This window comes from Myotis myotis, unplaced genomic scaffold (assembly GCF_014108235.1).
Source record: "Myotis myotis isolate mMyoMyo1 unplaced genomic scaffold, mMyoMyo1.p scaffold_m19_p_4, whole genome shotgun sequence".
Classification (NCBI taxonomy): domain Eukaryota; kingdom Metazoa; phylum Chordata; class Mammalia; order Chiroptera; family Vespertilionidae; genus Myotis; species Myotis myotis.
Window position 1 is genome coordinate 35,921,613 of NW_023416346.1, and position 20,890 is coordinate 35,942,502.

The following is a 20,890-nucleotide window of genomic DNA, read 5'->3' on the forward strand; positions in this document are numbered from 1 at the left end:
TCATATAGAGAATATTTACATTATTGACAGATGGGAGGGGGTTAGGAGGGTGGATTAAAAAGGTGAAGGAATTAAGAAGTACAAATTGTTGATTACAGAATAGTCATTAGATGTAAAGTACAGCATAGGGAATATAGTCAATTAACCTATATAATAAAAGGCTAACATGCAAATCGACTGAATGGCAGAACATCTGGTCACTATGATATGCACTGACCACAAGGGGGCAGGCACTCAATGCAGGAGCCGGGATCATGACTAGCAAGCACAGCTACAGTGGCAGGAACCCCTCCCGCTTCCGTGGCAGCACTAAGGATATCCAACTAATGGCTTAGGCCCACTCCCCTTGGGACATCCCCTGTCAGTCGGACATCCCCCAAGGACTCCCAGACTGCAAGAGGGAGCAGACCAGGCTGAGGGACACCCCCTTCCTGCCCCAAGTGCATGAATTTCATGCACCGGGCCTCTAGTATTCTAATAACTATATACGGTGTCAGATGTTTGTGAGATTTATCAGGATAATCACTTAGTAAATTATGTCATGTCTAACCACTGGGGTGTACACCTGAAACTAATATAATAATACATGCCAACTGTAATTGAAAAATAAAAAAGATTTCTCTCAGCCATGCAGGAGTCATGTGATTAGCTTGTTTCGATGCCAGGACCCACTAAGTGACAATGATGTTGGGCACCGAAAGCACAAAGGGATTCTTATTGAAGGTCTGCAGCTTGCCCTGGTCTTGCACAGTGGATGAAGTGAAATGTTGTTTTTTTGTTTTGTTTTGTTTTGTTTTGTTTTGTTTCTTTACTGAAAAATTCAAAATGGAGCTTAAGGTATTTTGTTTTATCTACACCAGAGAAGGCAGACTAAGTAGTGAGGCTTTTGTTGAACTTGAATCAGAATATGAAGTCAAATTGGCCCTGAGAATAGATAAACTAAGCTAAGGGACACAGATATGTTGAGGTATTCAAGTCAAACAACATTGCAAAGGATTGGGTGTCAAAGTATATTGTTCCAAATAGTCCTGTCACAGTCAATGATGGCTTTGTGTAATTTAGAGTACTCCTGTTTGGATATAGCAAGGAAGAAATTGTTCAGTTCTTCTCAAGGTTGGAAATCATATCATATGGGATAACATTGCCAGTGGATTTCCAGGGGAGGAACAGGGGAGGCCTCTGTGCAGTTTGCTTCACAGGAAATAGCCGAAAAGGCTCTAAAGAAACAAAAGGAAAGAATGGGGCACAGGTATATCGAAAACTTTAAGAGAAGTTGAGCTGAAGTTAGAACTCATTATGATCCACCACTAAAACTTATGGCCATGCAGCAGCCAGGTCCCTACCACAGACTTGCGACTGGAAGATGGTATAACAGCATTGGCAGAGGAGCTGGCTTTGAAAGGTTGAGGTGTGGTGCTTATGGTGGAGGTTATGGAGGCTATGTTTATTATAATGGCTATAAGGAAGGCTATGGTTTTGGATCAGATGGATTTGGATGATACCTCAATTACTGTTTTTCAGGAATGTCTGACTAAAGATACAGATCGGATGGTAGCTCTACTTTCCAAAGCATAATGGGGACACTGTGTACACATGCAGGGATTACCTTATAGCCCTACTGAGAATAACATAATTTTTTTCACCATCAACCCTGTGAGAGTACATACTGAAATTGTTCCTGATAGCAGAGTAACTGGTGAAGTAGATGTTGAGTTTGCAACTCATGAAGATGCTGTGGCAGCTATGTTGAAAAACAAAGCCAATATGCAACAAAGATATGTAGAACTCTTCTTGAATTCTACAGAGGAGCAAGTGATGGTACTTATAGTAGCCAAATGATGGAAGGCATGGGCTTGTCAAACCAGGCAGTCCAGTTATGGTGGCCCAACCAGCCAGCAGCTGAGTGGTGGGTATAGAGGCAGCATGAGTGGGTATGGTGGCCAGAGCAGCACGAGTGGAGATGACCAAGTTTTAGAGGAAAACTCCAGTGATTTTCAATCAAATATGGCATATACAGCCAAGAAGCATTGAATAGCAGCTACTAAAGTAGTGCAAGCTGTGCACTACTATGGGAGTGAATGGAATGAGAGGGATGTCTAGAATGTCTAGTATAAGTGGTGGATGGGGAATGTAATTGATCCTTATTAGTGATTCTTGGTCAACATTATTTTAAAGAAAAAAACAAAAACAACATTTTTGCAATACCAGCTTGTGATTTATGCTTAATCTAAGTGGAAATCAGGATTGAATTAAAGATTTAAGATGTAGTACTTTTAACACAAATATTCATCTAGGATGTAACAACTAAGTTCAATAAACTATAACTATTAAACAATTTTTAACTTTTCTCAAGTTAGTTATATTGTAGTATGTACTTAAGCAGTAAGTATATTCAGGCAAAAGCAGCTGAACTATGTTAAATGTTGCTCTTACATCACATTATATTGAACAGTTTGGAAGCATGTTGAAAGATAAGCTTTTTTGTAAAGCTCAATGTAGGAGTTTGGTATATTAAAATTAAAATGAAACATTTGGCATGTTTGTTAAGTTTAGTTTCATTTCATAACTTTTAAAGCATGTAAGTTTAAGCTTTTTTTTTAAGTTAATGGGGAAATTTTGAGATGCAATACCAATACTTTAGGATTTTGGTCTTAGTGTTTGTATGAAATTCCAAGGCCTTCATTTAAATCTTTCATTGTATGGAATTTCCTTTTAGGTGTATTGGACTAAGTGAAACTTGTCAAATAAATCTTCTTTAAAAAAAAAAAAGAAAAAGAAAAAGAAAAATGATTTACAAAAGAACAGAAAGGTAAGGAAGTAAGGAAGAAACAATGCCAAGCCTACATTTTTTTCTAAAAAGCAGAAGATGAGAGAAGAATTCTCAAGTCATTCTAGGAGTTCAATATTATTTTCATACTAAAATCAGACAACATTATAAGAATAAAAAATATATAGACCAAACACTTCATGAGCACAGACTAGAAAATGATTAACAAAATATTAGCAAATGAAAGGTAGAAAATATATTAAATAATCAATACAAGCTGACCAAGTGAATTTATCTTAGAGATTCAAGATTAACATTTAAAAATTAATTAGTGGGAGAAACCAAGATGGCGGCATAGGTAAACACCTGAAATTGCTGCCTCGCAAAACCACTTCAAAAATACGACTAAAAGAAAAAATGGACATCATCCAGAACCACAGGAAGGTTGGCTGAGTAGAAATTCTACAACTAGAAGAAAAGAGAAAAGCACACTGAGACTCAGAGGAGGTGCTGAAGTAAAGTGAAGAGGTACAGAGGAGGCACATGAGGAAAGGGCTGTCAACTGAGGACACGGTTGTCTTTTTCAATCGGGAGGGAGATACAAGCTCTTGATGGCTCTGAACTCCAGTTCCAGATGATTATCTGGGGACCCAGACTCATACGGGGAGAAGCTGGACTGTCTGGCATCGGGCGGAACTCAAGGGAAGCTTTCCTCAGAGGTGCTTGCAGCAATTACTGCAGGACACTAAGACCCGGGGCCTCTTAGGGCAGGGCTGAGGATCAGCCATAGCTGTTTGCTCCGCCCTGTTGATTCTGAGACCCTGCCCCATCCAAGCTGTGAGCAGAGGCTTTTGCATATGAATGGGCTGGCCCTTTGCAATCTAAAATTACCTAACAACCTGTTCTGGTTCAGAGACTCAGAACATCCAAAAGAAGGCCCAAGGCCCCACAGCAGCTTGCATTGCTTCACAGCTGGGCCTCATCTGGGCACCTCCAAACCCCAAACAAAGAAGAGGAATCTGCAGATATCTCCGTAGCTCCTGCTGGGTAGCCTCAGGCAGAGGGTAAATTAGCACCTCCTTAGAGATCCTAAAGTCAGTGTACCCAGTGGTCAGAGTGGGACCATCCAGATTAAAACTCCTCAGATCCTTAAGGGACACACTCAGGGGGCAGACTCAGTGAACACCAAAGCCCCACCGAAGCAAGCTTTGCCCCATAAAGGTGTCTCCAGAAAAGAAGTTCTCCCACCGTAGACTCAGCTGATTCTCACAGCCAATTGGCCTGGAGGTCAATTCCTCCCAGTGATACCTACAACAATCAAGGCTTAACTACAACAAGATTGTGCACAAAGCTCACAAAGGGGTGCACCAAGAGTGTCCACCTCAGGCAATTGGGGAGGCTGAGCCACTGGGCTCTAGAGGACACCTAGCACACAAAGCCACTCTATCAACACAGGGAAGCAGCCAAAATGCAGAGACAAAGAAACAGGTCACAAATGAAAGAAATGGAGGAAAGCAAACTACTGGATATAGAGTTCAAAATCACGGTTATAAGGTTACTCAAGAATATTCTAGAAACCTCCAAGAAATTTAGTGATACCCTTGAGGATATGAAAAAGGACCAACTAGAAATTAAGCATACACTGACTGAAATAAAGAATATTATACAGAGATCCAATAGCAGACTAGAGGATCGCAAGAATCAAGTCAAAGATTTGAAATACGAAGAAGCAAAAAACACCCAACTGGAAAAACAAAAACAAAAAAGAATCCAAAAATATGAAGACAATGTAAGGAGCCTCTGGGACAACTTCAAGCATACCAACATCCGAATTATGGGGGTGCCAGAAGAGAGAGAGCAAGACATTGAAAACCTATTTGAAGAAATAATGACAGAAAACTTCCCCTACCTGGTGAAAGAAATAGACTTACAAGTCCATGAAGTGCAGAGAACCCCAAACAAAAGGAATCCAAAGAGGACCACACCAAGACACATCATAATTAAAATGCCAAGAGCAAAAGACAAAGAGAGAATCTTAAAAGCAGCAAGAGAAAGAAACTCAGGTTCCTACAAGGGAGTACCCATATGATTGTCAGCTGATTTCTCAATATAAACTATGCCAGCCAGAAGGGTGTGGCAAGAAATATTCAGTGATGAATACCAAGAACCTACAACCAAGATTACTTTACCCAGCAAAGCTATCATTCAGAATTGAAGGTCAGATAAAGAGCTTTACAGATAAGAAAAAGCTAAAGGAGTTCATCACCACCAAACCAGTATTATATGAAATGCTGAAAGGTATCCTTTAAGAAGAGGAAGAAGAAGAAAAAGATAAAGATACAAATTATGAACAACAAATACATATCAACAAGTGAATCTAAAAATCAAGTGAATAAATAATCTGATGAACAGAATAAACTGGTGAATATAATAGAATCAGGGGCATAGAAAGGGAATGGACTGACTATTCTCAGGGGGGAAAGGGGTGTGGGGGTGCAGGAAGAGACTGGACAAAAATCGTACACCTATGGATGAGGACAGTGGGGGGGGGTAAGGGCAGAGGGTAGGATGGGAACTGGGTGGAGGGGAGCTATGGGGGGGGGGAAAGAGGAACAACTGTAATAATCTGAACAACAAAGATTTAATTTAAAAATAAATAAATAAATAAAAATGAATTAGTGTAGTTCTTCATCTATACTAATAAAAGCCTAGGTGGTCCACATGAAACGTTATCACAAGATGGCTGCCACAAAGATGGCCACCAAAAAATTGCCATGAGCACAGCAGAGGCGGGGCCTGGCAGCTGCTCCACACAGTGAGGCCTGGGGATCCTGCAGCTCTACATGGCATGGAGGAGGCCGGTCCCAACATCTCAGCTGCCTCATGCAGAGGAGGTCAATTAGGTTGGCAGGGGCAGGCAGTTGGGGGCTATCGGGCCAGCAGGAAAGGGCAGTTGGGTGTGATTGGGCTGGCAGGGGAGCAGTTAGGCATCAATCAGGCCAGCAGGGGAGCGGTTAGGAGCCAGCGGTCCTGGATTGTGAGAGGGATATCCAAGTGCCAGTTTAGGCCCAATCCCCTGAGGGGTCCCAGATTGGAGAGGGTGCACTGGGCCTCTAGTGTCAACATAATAAACGGGGGAAACATGATTATTTCCTTTTTTTATTTATAGCTATTGTTCAAAGTATTACATATGTCCCTTTTTCCCCCTTTGACGCTCTCCACCCCACCCTGGTCAACCACACTATTGTGTGCCCATGGGTATATACACACACACACACACACACACACACACACACACACACACACACTAGAGGCCCGGTGCACAAAAATTTGTGCACTGGGGGGGGGGGCCTCAGCCTGGCCTGCACCCATTCACAGTCCAGGACCCCTTGGGGGATGTCCACCTGTCGACTTAGGCCCACTACCCGGGGGATCAGGCCTAAGCTTGCAGGCATCCTTCTTGCAGCCAGAGAGATGTCCCTGTCCTCGGGGGATGTCCAACTAAAGGCTTAGGCTTCCAAGGGATCGGGTCTAAACCGTTAGTTGGATATTCTTAGTGCTGCCACAGAGGTGGGAGAGGCTCCTGCCACCACCACTGCGCCGGCCAGCCATGAGCCAGCTTCTGGCTGAGTGGCACTCCCCATATGGAAGTGCACTGACCACCAGGGGGCAGCTCCTGCATTGAGCGTCTGCCCCCTGGTGGCCAGTGTGCATCATAGCAACCAGTCATTCTGCCATTCAGTCAATGTGCATATTAGCCTTTTATTATTATTAGATAGGATGTCCCTATTTCCCCCCTTTTGCCCCCTCTACCCAGCTCTTGCCCACCACTTCTCTCTGGCCATCACCATACTGCTGTCTGTGTCCATGGGTTGTGCATATATTTTCTTTGGCTAATCCCTTCTTTAAATTCACTTCTTTAAATTTTTATTTTCAGATAAGTGCTTATAACTGCACTATTATATATTTTCTATTATATCATTTAGAATTAAGATATTTTTAATTGAACCCTTGTAAATTTTAGCACAATTTAATAAATTATGCTAGAAGCAATTAGGAGATTATTCATGTAATGCATACACATTTCAATTAATATTTTATTAATTTTTAATTTTTTAATACTTTAATTTGAAATAATCTCATAAATGTAAAAAAAAACAACTATAAAATACTACAGCATATTATATGTACCCTTCACCCAATTTCTTAGGTGTTAATAATTTAAACATAACCATTATACAACTAACAGAATTGGAATATATTTTTCTTATAACCTCTTTAATGTTACTTAATCCATTTACTTTGTTTTTGTTAATCTTCACCCAAGGATATTTTTCCATTGAATTTTAGAGAGAGTGAAGGGAAAGGGAGAGACACATTGATTGGTTGCCTCCTGCACATGCTTTGATAGGGACTGGGGATCCAGCCAGCAACTGAGGTACATGCCCTTGACTGAAATCGAACCTGGGACCCTTCAGTCCACGGGCTAATGCTCTATTCACTGAGCAAAACAGGCTGCAGCTTAATTCATTTACTTTTAATCTATATGTGTCTTTATATTTAAAGTGGGTTTTATTTTTGATTCACCCTCATAATCTGTCTTTTAATCGGTTCATTTATGCCACTGACTTTCAGAGTGCTTATTGATAGAGTTACTACCATATCAGACAGCTTCTGGGGCTTCTGGGGTGGCAAGGCAGGCCAGCTGCTGGGGCTTCTGGGGCGGGGGTGCCTTGCCGCCCGGTACCCACCGATCGGGTCCCAAGTAGCCGCCCTGCCCTGGATGGCGGTGTACTGGCAATTCATGCTGTCCCGTCCTGCCTGCAGTATGCAAATTAGCCACCATCTTTGTTGGCAGTTAATTTGCATATCATGCTGGTTAGCCTATGGGAGGTGTAGCAAAGGTGCGGTCAATTACCATGTTTGTCTATTATTAGATAGGATATATATCTACACTAATGAAAGACAAAAATGCAAACTGACCGTACCTTCGCTACGTGTTAAGCCATGCCCACCAGCCAATCAGAATGACTATATGCAAATTAACCCAACCAAGATGGCAGCCAGCAGCCACAGAGCTGGAGCAAGCAGGAGGCTTGGTTGCCCCAATGATGGAGGAAGCCCCTCACCCAGACTGGCCAGGCACTCCAGGGGGGACCCCCCCACCATAAAGGGGATGTGGCCATTGTGAAAACAGCCATCAGCCCCTCACCCAGGCTGGTCAAACCTCCATGGGATGAGGGTCCCCACTGTGGGGGGCTTGACCAGCCTACAAACAGCCATCAGCCCCTCACCCAGGCTGGCCAGGCACTCCAGTGGGGACCCCCACCCTGAAGGGGGTGTGACCAGCTGCATACAGCCATTAGCCCCTCACCCAGGCTGTCCAGGCACCCCAGTGGGGACTCCCAGCCTGAAGGGGGTCTGACCAGCCTGCAAACAGCCATCAACCCCTCACCCAGGCTGGCCAGGCACTCCAGTGGGGACCCCCACCCTGAAGGGGATGTGACCAGCTGCAAACAGCCATCAGCCCCTCACCCAGGCTGGCCAGGAACTCCAGTGGGGACCCCCACCCTGAAGGGGGTGTGAACAGCTGCATACAGCCATCAGCCCCTCACCCAGGCTGTCCAGGCACTCCAGTGGGGACCCCCACCCTGAAGGGGGTGTGACCAGATGCAAACAGCCATCAGCCCCTCATCCAGGCTGGCCAGGCACCCCAGCGGGACCCCCACTCTGATCCGGGACACCGTTCAGGGAAAACCAGCTGGCCCCCACCTGTGCACCAGGCCTCTATCCTATATAATAAAAGGGTAATATGCAAACTGACCCTAACAGCAGAACAACTGGGAATGACTGGTCACTATGACACACACTGACCACCAGGGGGCAGACACTTAATGCAGGAGCTGCCTCATGGTGGTCAGTGCGCTCCCGCAGGGGAAGCTCTGCTCAGCCACAAGCCAGGCTGATGGCTGCCAGTACAGCGGTGGTGGTGGGAGCCTCTCCCACCTCCTCAGCAGCACTAAGGATGTCTGACTGCAGCTTAGGCCTGCTCCCCGCTGGCAAGTGGACATCCCCCGAGGACTCCCAGGCTGCCACAGGGATGTCTGATTGTCAGCTTAGGCCCAATCCCCCAGGGAGTGGGTCTAAGCCAGCAGGTGGTCATCCCCCGAGGGGTCCCAGACTGCGAGAGGGCACAGGTCGGGCTGAGGGACCCCCCTCCATGCTGTCTCAAGGGTAAGAGATCCTTCTTTTTTATAGGTCCTTTTAACATTAGATATGCAAGATAAAGATCACTGGTACACTGCAAACTATAAAATATTGCTGAGATTAATTAAAGAAAACCTAAATAAATTTACCGATATACCATGCTCATGGATTGAAAGATTCAATGTTAAGATGTCAATTCTCCTTAAGTTGATCTGTAGATTCAATGCAATCCCACCTAATATTCTGGCAGTTATTTTTAATAGAAGCTGACAAGTTCATTCTAAAATATATGTGGAAATGCAAAGGACATAATAGCAAAAACAATTTTGAAAACAAAGGAATAAATGGATAAATCATTCTATCTGTTTCTTACTATAGATCCTCACATTTATGATCAATTGATTGTCAACAAAAATGCCAATGTAATGTGGAAAGCACAGGCTTTTTAAAAACCAGTGTTAGAACACCTAGATATCCGTGTGTGTGTGGGGGATGAAGCTTGATCATTGCCTTATGTACCACCCAAAAAAAAGTTGAAATGGATCATAAAATCAAATGTATAAGTAAATTTATAAAACATCTAGAAGAAATGAGGACAAAGTTTTAGTTATGTCAGACAAAGGTTTATTAGATAGGGCAGAAATATCAAAAATGATAAAGAAAAAATAGTAAATTGGGTTTCACCAAAATTTAAAATGTCTGCTTTTAGAAAGACACAATTAGGAAAATGAGAAAACAGGTTAGAATTTGGAAAAGTATTAACAATTCACATATCAGGAAAAGATATGAATCAAGAGTATTTAAATAACTCATACAATATAATAAATAGGTGAAAGACAACTCCCATTATAACAAGCAAACGATTTGAACAGAGACTGCACAATAAAAGATATACATCTCAGATATGCAAATAAAATGTTCTATATAATTAGTCATTGGAGAAATACAAATTAAAATCACAATGTAATATCATTACACACTCACTAAAATTTCTAAAAGTATAAGGCTGACCAAATCAAGTATTCTTGATTATGTAGAGCAGCTTCAGCTCTCACACTTCTGATGGGAGTGTAAAATGATAATTCCATTTTAGCAGTTTATTGCAATATGACACATACATTTCCACTTACTACATGACCCAGCAATCCTGCTAGCTATTATTCCCCAAATAAATTTTAAGTGCATTCAAAGATTTGTACAAAAATGTTTATACCAGATTTATATACAATAGTCCTAAATCTGGAAAAAAAAGAACAACAAATATCCATCAACTGGTGAATGAATAAATCAAATGTGGTATTTTCATAAATGGAATATTACTCAGAAGTAACAAAGGAATACCTTACTAAAACTGACAAAAACATAAATGAATCTATAAAGCTTTATGCCTGTTATGGACTGAATGTTTGTGTCCCCCTAAAATTCATAAGTTGAGGCCCCATCCTCCAATGTAGCTGTATCTGGAGATAGGGACTCTAAGAAAATAATTAATGTTATCTAAGATAATAAGGGTAGGAACCTAACCCAATAGGATTAGTGTCCTAACAAGAAGAGACATCAGACTGCTCTCTCTCTCTCTCTCTATCTCTATCTCTATCTCTATCTCTATCTCTATCTCTATCTCTATCTCTATCTCTATCTCTATCTCTCTCTCTCTCTCTCTCCATACACGCACTGAGGAAAGGCCATGTGAGGATACCAATCCTGTAAACACCTTGATCTTAGACTTCTCCAGAACCATGAGAAAATAAATTTCTGTTGTTCAAGGTACTCAGTGTGTGACATTTTATTATTGTGGTCTGAGCAGACTACAATACAATGCTTGTAAAAATCCATATACAAGAGAAGACATAATTCCATTTACAAGAAGTCATAGAATGGGGGAAAAAACTATAGTGACATAAATCAAATAAATGATTGCCTGAACCTATGGTGGAAGGAGGCTTGAACATGAAGGGGTATAGGCAAACATTTGGAGTGGTGAAAATGTGCTATATTTTTATTATGATAGTAATTACACAGGTTTATAAATTTGTCAAACCTCATAAATGTACTCTTAAGTGGGTACATTTTACCATGTGTAAATAATGCCTCAAAAGTTTATTTGAAAAAATTGTAATTCAAGTTGGGAATGTAAAGAAATGGATTACATAGATCAAAGAATGAAACAAGCATATCAAAATGTTAAATATCATTCCACATCTAAGGTACTGTATCTCTATGGAGAAGAAAAAAAGAGATCACAAAATATGCAAAGGAATGCAATCAAGATTCTTAGGAGTTTGAAAAACATATCCTCTGATGAACAATTGAGAAAAACTGAGTTGCTCATCCTGGAATAGAGAAAACATGAGGATGAAATAAGGTAAAAATAGATATCTTCAAATATTTGATAACTGCTATGTGGGAAGTTAAGTGATTTGGAATCTGTGTAACTGCAGAAAGCAGATATGAATTTTTAGATGAACACTACAAGGGAAATGTTAAGGCTCAATATGACAAAGTACCTTCAACTAATTAGAGCTGTCCAACAATATCCTCTACCCTACAAATAAGTGATTTGGTCAGAGGAAAGCAATGCCAATTACTGTCATTTTCTACAATATTTTTGAATAATTACCATGCAGCTCATTAATAATTTTGCATATCATTTAACATCTGTCAATTTTACTTTGTTGTGAGTTTCATTACTATAGTAAATCCTGTTCTTGCATTCACAGTTTTTTTAATTCTTATTACTTAGAAAGTATAATACTGCACTCATAAGTTACAACAATTAGAGGGAATACTGCTCAGCAATACTATGTGCTCTTGCTAAATGCTGCAGAAGAAGTGAAAAATTCGTTGAATGTTTCTATGATGAGCTAATGTCTAACACATTTTATATCAAATAGTTATAACTTTTAATGTAAATATTTGAAAAAGCTATCTTCACATGATGGCAGTACTATGTGCTTTTAAATGAAAAGAAATGGTATTGCAATGGAGGAGTTCAAGTTATTTGTTGTAATACTTTGTGTTACATTTTAAAATGTGAGTATATTCAGTTCAGATGTCAGAAAAAGAAAAATTACTTTTCATTATTAATGTTAATAAATCATACATTGATTTTACAACTAATTTCTTAGTTACCCTTGTTTTGAAATCAGAGAAAATTATCCATGCATGTAGATGAATCATAAATATACAATTACATGAATCAAAAATATAAGCTTCCACACATGTAGATTTCTATTTTACTTTTTTTAAAATCACCTAAATCATTTTTAGGTGTACAGTTCAGTGGTATTAAATACATTCATAATGTGCAACTATCAGCATCATCCATCTCTAAAACTCTTATCTTTTAATACTAGAACTTTATATTCATTAAACAATACCTCCCCATTCTTCTCTCTTCCTAACCCCAAACAACTACCATTTTACTTTCCGTCTTTATGATTTTGATTACTCTAAGTACCTCATATAAAGTGGAATCATATAGCATTTGTCTTTTTGTGAGTGGACTGTTTCACTAAGCATAATGTCCTCAAGGCTCATCCCTGTTGTAGCATGTCAGAATTTCTTCCTTTTAAAGGGTGAATAATATTCCATTGTATGCATGTACTACATTTTGCTTATTCAATTAGCCATCAGTGGGCATTTGGGTGGCTTCCACATTTTATCTTTTGTGAATTAATATTGCTATCAAAATGGGTGTGGAAATGTCTCTCTGAGATCATGCTTTCTATCCTTTGTATATATATCCAGAAGCAGAACTAAATCATACTGTAGTTTTAATATAAAATTTTTTGAGGAACTGCCATACTGTTTTCCATATTGGATGCACCATTTTACACTCCCATCAATAGTGCACAAGGGTTCCGATTTCTCCACATCCTGGCCAACACTTCTCATTTTATGTGTTTTTCTGTTTGTTTGTTTGTTTGTTTGTTTGTTTGTTTGTTTTTCATAATAACCATTCTAACAGTTCTGAAGTGGTATCCCATTGTAGCTTTCATTTGCATTTCCCTAATGATTAGTGATGTTGCATATCTTTCCATGTGCTTATTATACATTTGTGTATCTTTTTAAATATGCTTTTATTGATTTTAGAGAGAGAGGGAGAGGGATAGAAAGATAGAAGCATTGACGAGAGCGAAACATCAGCAATTGGCTGCCTCCTGCATGTCTGCCACTGGGGACCCAGGCATGTGCCCTGACTGGGAATCCAACCATGATCTCTTGGTTCCTAGGTCGAGGCTCAACCACTGAGCAACACCAGCCAGGTGACATTTACATATCTTCATTGTAGAAATGTCTATTCAAATCCACCCATTTTATAATCAGGTTGTTTGTATTTTTGTTGTTGAGTTTTTGTTGTTCTCCATATGTTCTGAATATTAACCACTTATCAGATTTATAAATTACAAATATTTATCCCATTCTGGGGGTTGCCTTTTACTCTACTGATGTTGTCTTTTGATTCTAAAGATATTTTTAATTTTCATGAATTTGATTTGTCTATTTTTACTTCTATTGCCTGAGCCTTTGGTGTTACATTCAAGAAATCATTGCCAAATCCAATATCATGAAGCTTTTACCCTGTGTTTTCTTCTAAGAGTTTTAGAGTTTTATTTCTTACATATGGGTCTTTGGTCCATTTTAAGTTAATTTCTGTATATGGTATTAGGTAAAGGTCCAACTGCATTCTTTTGCTTGTGGGTATCCAGTTTCCCAGCACCATTTGTTGAAAAGACTCTCCTTTCCCCCATTAAGTGGATTGGCACACTCCTCAAGTCATTTGAATATTATGCAAGGGTTTATTTCTGGGACTCCAATCTATTCTAGGTCTGTCTTCAAGCCAGTAGCACACTATTTTGAATAGTATAACTTTGCAGTAAGTTTTAAAATCAGGAAGTACGAGTCCTCCAAGTTTGTCTGTCTTTTTCAAGGTTTTCTTTAGAACATGTCCCTTAAGATTCCATATGAATTTTAGAATGGGTCTTCATATTACTACAAAAATGTCATTGGGAATTGAGAGATCGCACTGATTCGGTGCAACTATACTAACATCTTAATAAGTCTTCCAATCCATAAACATGGGATGTATTTCTGTATGTCTTCTTTAACTTTTTTCAGCAATGTTTTATAATTTTTATTTTACAAGTGTTTCATTTTATTGGTTAAGTTTATCCCTAAGTATTTTTATTATTTTTTATGCTATTGTAAATTGAATTTTCTTAATTTTCTATTTAGATTATTGATAGTAAATAGAGATGCAATTGATTTTTGTATGTTGATTTTGCTTGCTGAAAAAATAACTGAACTTGTTTATTAGTTCTAAGAGTTTTCTTGGTGGAGTTTTTAGGTTTCTATATATATAAGAACATGTTATCTACAGAAATATTTAAAATTCTCCTTTCCAATTTGGATTCCTCTTAATTTTCTTTCCTACTTGTTCTGGCTTGGATTTCCAGTACTATGCTTTGTTTTAGATCTTAGAGGAAAATTTTCAGTTTTTCATTGTTGTGTATGATGTTACTTGTGGGCTTTTCATATATAGCCATTCTTATTATTATTTGGTCATTATTGTATTGAGGTAAGTTCTTTCCATACTTAATTTGTTGAGAGTTTTTAAAAATTTATATTTATTGTTAAAAGTATTACAGATGTCCCTTTTCCTCCACTGACCCCCTCCACCCCACACCCGCTCCCTCCCAGGCCTTCATCTCACTATTGTCTGTGTCCATGGATTATGCATATATGCATATAAGTTCTTTGGTTAATCTCTTCCTACCCCCACCTCCCACCTCGCTTCCCTCTGAGATTCATCAGTCTGTTCCATGCTTCTATGTCTCTGGATCTAGTTTGTTCTTCAGTTTATTTTGTTCATTGAATTCCACGTGAGTAAGATCATGTGATACTTGTCTTTCTCTGACTGGCTTACTACTATTTCACTTAGCATAATATTCTCCAGGTCTATCCATGCTGTCTCAAAGGGTAAGAGATCATTCTTTTTTATAGCTACATAGTATTCCATTGTGTAAATGTACCAATTCATTTTTATCTATGAAAGGAAGTTGAATTTTTTTCAAATGTTTTTTATGCAGGTCTTGAGATGATCATATAATTTTTGTCATTCATTCCCTTAATGTGATGTATCACATTTAGTGATTTATGTATGTTTACCATCCTTGCAGCCGAGGGATAAATCCCACTTGATCATGGCATATGTTCCTTATTAATGTGCTTTTGAATTCAGTTTGCTAGCATTTCGTTGAGGACTTTTGCATCCATGCTCATTAGGGATACTGACCTGGAGTTTTCTTGCCATGTCTTTGGCTGGCTTTGGTCCTAACTCTATTATGCTAGCCTCATAAAATATGTTTTAAAAGGTTCTCTCTTCCTCTATATTTTGGAAAAGTTTAAGAAGAATAAGAGTTAATTCTTCTTTAAATATTTGGTAAAATTTACCTGTGAAACCATCTGTTCTTAAGATTTTGTGTTAGGAGGTTTTTTATTTATGAATTCAATCTCCTTGTTATTGGTCTGTTCAGGCTTTCTGTTTCTCTTTGATTCAGTCTTGGTAGATCGTATGTTTCTATGAATTTTTCCATTTAAGTTGTCAAATATGTTAGTGTGTATTTGTTCATAATCATCCTTATTAATATTTTTTTTTTATTTCTGGAAGGTCAGTTTGTAGTATCTTCTATTTCACTTCTGATTTTATGTAATTGAGTCTTCTCTCCTTTTTTCCTGGTCTAAATAAAAGTCTGCCAATTTATCTTTTCAAATAACCAAATCTTAGTTTCATCAAATTTTTAGGGTATTTCTATTTCTTATATCATTTATTTATGATATAATTTTTATTATTCCCTTTCTTCTGCTCACTTTTGGCTCACTTCTTCTTTTCCTAGTCCCTTGATTTGAAAATTAGATTATTTGAGATCTTTCTGCTTTATTTAATTTAGGCATTTATCAATATAAACTTCCCTCTAAATACTGATTTTCACATATCCCATTTGTTTTTATATGTTGTGTTTTCATTTTTGTTTTGTCTCATCTCAAGCAAGACATTTTCTATTTCCCCTTTTGATTACTTCTTTGACCTGATGGTTGTTTAAGAGTGTGTTAATTTCCATGTATTTGTAAATTTTCCCAATTTCTTGTTATTGATTTCTAGTTTGATTTTGCATGGGATCAAAACAAGTGTTTATAAACAGAAGACTGGATAAATATATTGATATATAATCATAAATGGTTTATTATATAACAATGAAAAGAATACATAATAATTACATGCAACAACATGGATAAATATTTTAAACATAATGTTGAGGGGAAGAAAACAAAACACACCAGTTTATACTGTATGGATTAAGTCATATATACAGTTCAGGAAAATTGAATTTATTGTGTTAGAAGTAAGGACAGTGATTGCTTTTGGGTAATAGGGTGGAGGTAGTCACTGGGAGGTATGCAAGAACAACTCTGATATGCTGGCAATGTGCTATTTCCTGACCTGGAGAGTGGTTATACAGATGTATTAACTTTTTAGTAATTAATTACATAATGCTATGCATACTTCTTTATACAAGTCAATAAAAAATTAAATATATATATATATAAAGACAGATAATAGACAAGTATTATTAGCAGGTTTACTGGAAGTGAATCATTTTATGGATTGCATATTTAGATGTAAAAGAATTGTACAACTGACTGGCCAAAGTTATAGTGTTCTTTGGAACAGTAGAACAAAGAGAGAGAGAATGAGAGAGAAGGCAAGAGAGACAGAGAGTGAAAGCATGCGAGAGAGTGAGAGCAAGAAAAGAGAAATATAGAGTTTCTCTAAGTTTAGATTTAGAAGGTGCCCTTCTTGGTGTCATTAGGACTTCAGAAACTGAGGAATCTTTAGAATAGATTTTAAAAATCTTTAGAAAACATTTTAAAAATTGTTAAAATTCTTGATAGAAAGGGCTTATATCTCTGAATCAAAATCCCATTTGGGATGCCACTAGTACTTCTTAAAATCAGACAGTCTAATACACTGCTGGTTGGAATGCAGACTGGTACAGCCACTATGGAAAACAATATGGAGTTTCCTCAAAACATTAAAAATGGAGCTGTCATTTGGCCCAGGGATCCTACTTCTAGGAATATATGCTAAGAATCCCAAAAGACCAGTCATAAGACATATATGCACCTGTATGTTCACAGCAGTGTAATTTATCTAGAAACAGCCCAAGTGCCCATCAGTAGATGAGTGGATAAAAATGCTGTGGCACATTTACACAATGGAATACTATGCAGCAGTAAAAAGGAAGGATCTCTTACCCTTTGAGACAGCATGGAGGGACCTGGAGAACATTATGCTAAGCAAAATAAGCCAGTCAGAGAAAGACTCACTCATATGTGAAACCTAATGAACAAAATAGGCTGATGAACAAAATAGATCCAGAGACATAGAAGCATGGAAAAGACTGTTGAATTTCAGAGGAAAGGGGGGGTGGAGGGGGTGGCAAGAGATTAACCAAAGAACTTATATGCATACTAGAGGCCCGGTGCATGACATTCATGCATGAGGGGGGCGGGTCCCTCAGCCTGACCTGCACCCTCTCCAATCTGGGAGCCCTCAGGGGATGTCCTACTGAAGACTGCAGCCTGGCCTCCCTCTGCAGGAGGCGACTGGGCTGATCAGGGAAAGGCACCGCCCCCATCACCCCGCAGCTGCGGCCACTGCCAGCTGCTGCAGCCGCCAAGGTGTTTTCATCAACGTGGACTCCATTCCCTTCACCACAAAAAAAAATGACAATTTTCTTTAGGCATTTTGAAGATGTTCCTTTCATAGGATATGACATTTCTTTCTTTTTTCTTATCCTCACCTGAGGATATTTTTCCGTTGATTTTTAGGGAGTGTGGAAGAGAGAGGGAAAGACAGAGAGAAACATCAATGTGAAATGGACACTTTGATTGGTGGCCTCCTGCATGAGCCATGGCCAGGGAGGAGCCTGCAACCTAGGTATATGCCCTTGACCAGGTTCGAACCCGGACCCTGCAGTCGGCAGGCCAAGGCTCTATCCACTGAGGCAAACCGGCTAGGGCAGGATATGACATTTCTTAGCCCCTCCAGCAGCGGACCTTTGTTTTTTCCTCCAGGAGTGAGGTGGGAAAACCCTAGAACACCTGCTTGGATTCTTATTACCCAAGTTACCAAGAACACTGTGAGTGGCGTAAGGGGAGCTTAGCCAATGAGCAGTCACCACCACCACGGCGAGCTGGCAGGCTCTGCTCTCTGTGGGCTCTGCGGGCCTGCTCGCCCACCCACTGCTGGGCCCTGCTCTCTGCAGGCCTGCTTGCTCGGCACCATGGTGAACTGGCCTGTGCCATCCATGGCTTGCCTCACCGTGCATGCAGTCCCCTCCTTCCCACCTGCACCCGCAGCCTCCTCCTGAGCAATCGTGACTGCTACGATGTCCTGGACAATTTGCATATTACCTCTTTGTTTTAGATAGATAGATAGATAGATAGATAGATAGATAGATAGATAGATAGATAGATAGATAGATATGCATAACACATGTACACAGACAATAGTGCAATGAAGACCTGGGTGAGGGGCAGGTGCAGAGTGGAGGAGGTTAATGGGGAAAAAACAGGACATCTGTAATACTACCAATGATAAAGATAAATTAAAGAAAAATAAATTTTAAAAAATAGCAATCTGGCTCTGGCCAGGTGGCTTAGGTGGCTCAGTTGATTGGAGCATCCTCCTGTACACTAAAAGGTTGCAGATACAATTCCTGGTCAGGGTACATACCTAGGTTGAGGGTTCAAACCCATGTCAGTGTGGGTATGGAGGCAACTGATTAATGTTTCTCTCTCACATTCATGTTTCTCTCTCTGTGTGTGTCTTTCTCTCCCTCTAAAATCAACTTTTTTAAAAAAATATATTTTATTGATTTTTTACAGAGAGGAAGGGAGAGAGATAGAGAGTTAGAAACATTGATGAGAGAGAAACATCAATCAGCTGCCTCCTGCACATCTCCTACTGAAGATGTGCCCGCAACCCAGGTACATGCCCTTGACAGGAATCGAACCTGGGATCTTTCAGTCTGCAGGCTGACGCTATATCCACTGAGCCAAACCAGTTTCGGCTAAAATCAACTTTTAAAAAAACATATTCTCAGGTGAAATTTTTTTAAAAAATAGCAATTTGTATATTATTGATTCAATTTGTATATGCAGGAAGTCCCTTTCAAGTGCTGCATACTTTCTATTTTATTTTATTTTTTTATAGAAATTTTATTGGTCCAGGGAAGGGGAGGCAGGTAGGCAGCCCCTGCCTCCTGCTGAGGGTGCCACAGGCCCTCACTGTTTCCCATTGCCATTGATGGTGCGGTTCACGTGCTCCAGGGAGACCAGGAAGGCCTTGAGCTTGGGTTGGGCACTGAGGTGAGACACATAGGCTGAAAGCAGGGGGAGGGAGTCCAGGCAGCCGGGGGCCAGGACGGGTGAATCAGCAGCAAGTCTAGCAGGTTGTAGTCCGTGAAGGAGATCTGGTTGACCATGATGAAGGCCTGGGCCCCTGGTTCTGGGAGAGCAGGGTCTCAAAAGGCTTTGGGCACCCCGGCAGCTCCTTCACGTAGTCCTCCTTGCCTGCCTCGTAGTTGGTATAAATGAGGGTGGTGTATTTGCAGTGGAGGTCCTCCACGCCATCGTTCACCACGTTCACCAGGGCCACCTCGCGCTGGTCCTTCCCATACAGCCCGAGGGAGCGGCCCAGGTGTCACGGGATGGCATTGGACTGGTACAGGGTCAGGTCTCCATCCTGGAACTTGGGGAGCTTCCCGTACAGACAGGAGGCTTTGAGGGAGCCCTGCAGCCAGGTCTCCTTGGTCACCACCTCCTCCTTCCAGCTCTGGCCCTGGTCAGCCAGCAGCATACGCTTGGCCTCACGACGCCCTCGAACAGGGAAGCAGATTATGGTGTAGGGCACCATGGTGACTGTGCAAAGCGGGGGCGGCGGCGGCAGTCATACTTTCTATTTTAGAGCAATCATTCATAACTTCAAGATAGGAAGCATTGCTACCGATTTTCAATAGAAATACTTAGGATCTAGTGTAAGATTTTTTTCCCAATAAGAATAACAAATCAACCCAGTGTTTTCAACATTTATATATATAAAAGGCTAAGTGATTAACCATCCATCCGACCAGCCAGTACATATTGCATGCACTGGCAACTTAAAAATAAACGTTGACTTGTGCATGTGTGATACATATAAAGCTCTTGCTGGGGACCAACCAGCCAGTACATATGATGCACACTGTTTTTGTTGTTTTTATATCATTTTTTTTGTTTTTATATCATGTCTTTGTTGTTGTTATATCATGTTGTTTATTTATTAATCAATTTATCAATCATTGTTTTTATCAATGCTGCTTTTATATGTTTTTGTTATTTTATATCATGTCTCTGTTGATTTTATATCATGTTATTGTTTATTTATTAATCAATTTACATATTATTTTCATATGCATTTTACTAATTTTCTTTCATCTCTGACACTGATATTATAGAGAAAAGACGAATAGCAATATTAAAATATTTTTTATTTTAAATATATAAAATGCCCGGTGCATGAATTCATGCATGGGTGGGGTCCCTCAGCCTGGCCAATGATCGGGGGTGATTGGGGCCAATCAGGGCCATCTCACCCAGTCCGGGGGAGGGACCGTGGGAGGTTGGCTGGCTGCAGAAGGTTGGCTGTGGGAGTGCACTAACCACCAGGGGGCAGCTGCATTATCATAGAGACCAGTTGACTGGTCATTTGATCGACCAGTCATAAGGGTCGCTTAGGCTTTTATATATATAGATATTATATGTACTATTTTGACATGTAATTTTTTGCAGTAATGTAATTACTGCATG

The 20,890-nt window shown here is 39.9% G+C and overlaps 2 pseudogenes; one reads left to right on the top strand and one right to left on the bottom strand.

The window, feature by feature from the left end:
* The first annotated feature begins 681 nt into the window (after positions 1 to 681).
* Positions 682 to 2,134, top strand: LOC118654571 (annotated as a pseudogene).
* A 17,168-nt stretch (positions 2,135 to 19,302) lies between these two features.
* On the bottom strand, positions 19,303 to 19,958 carry LOC118654531 (annotated as a pseudogene).
* Positions 19,959 to 20,890: the final 932 nt, after the last annotated feature.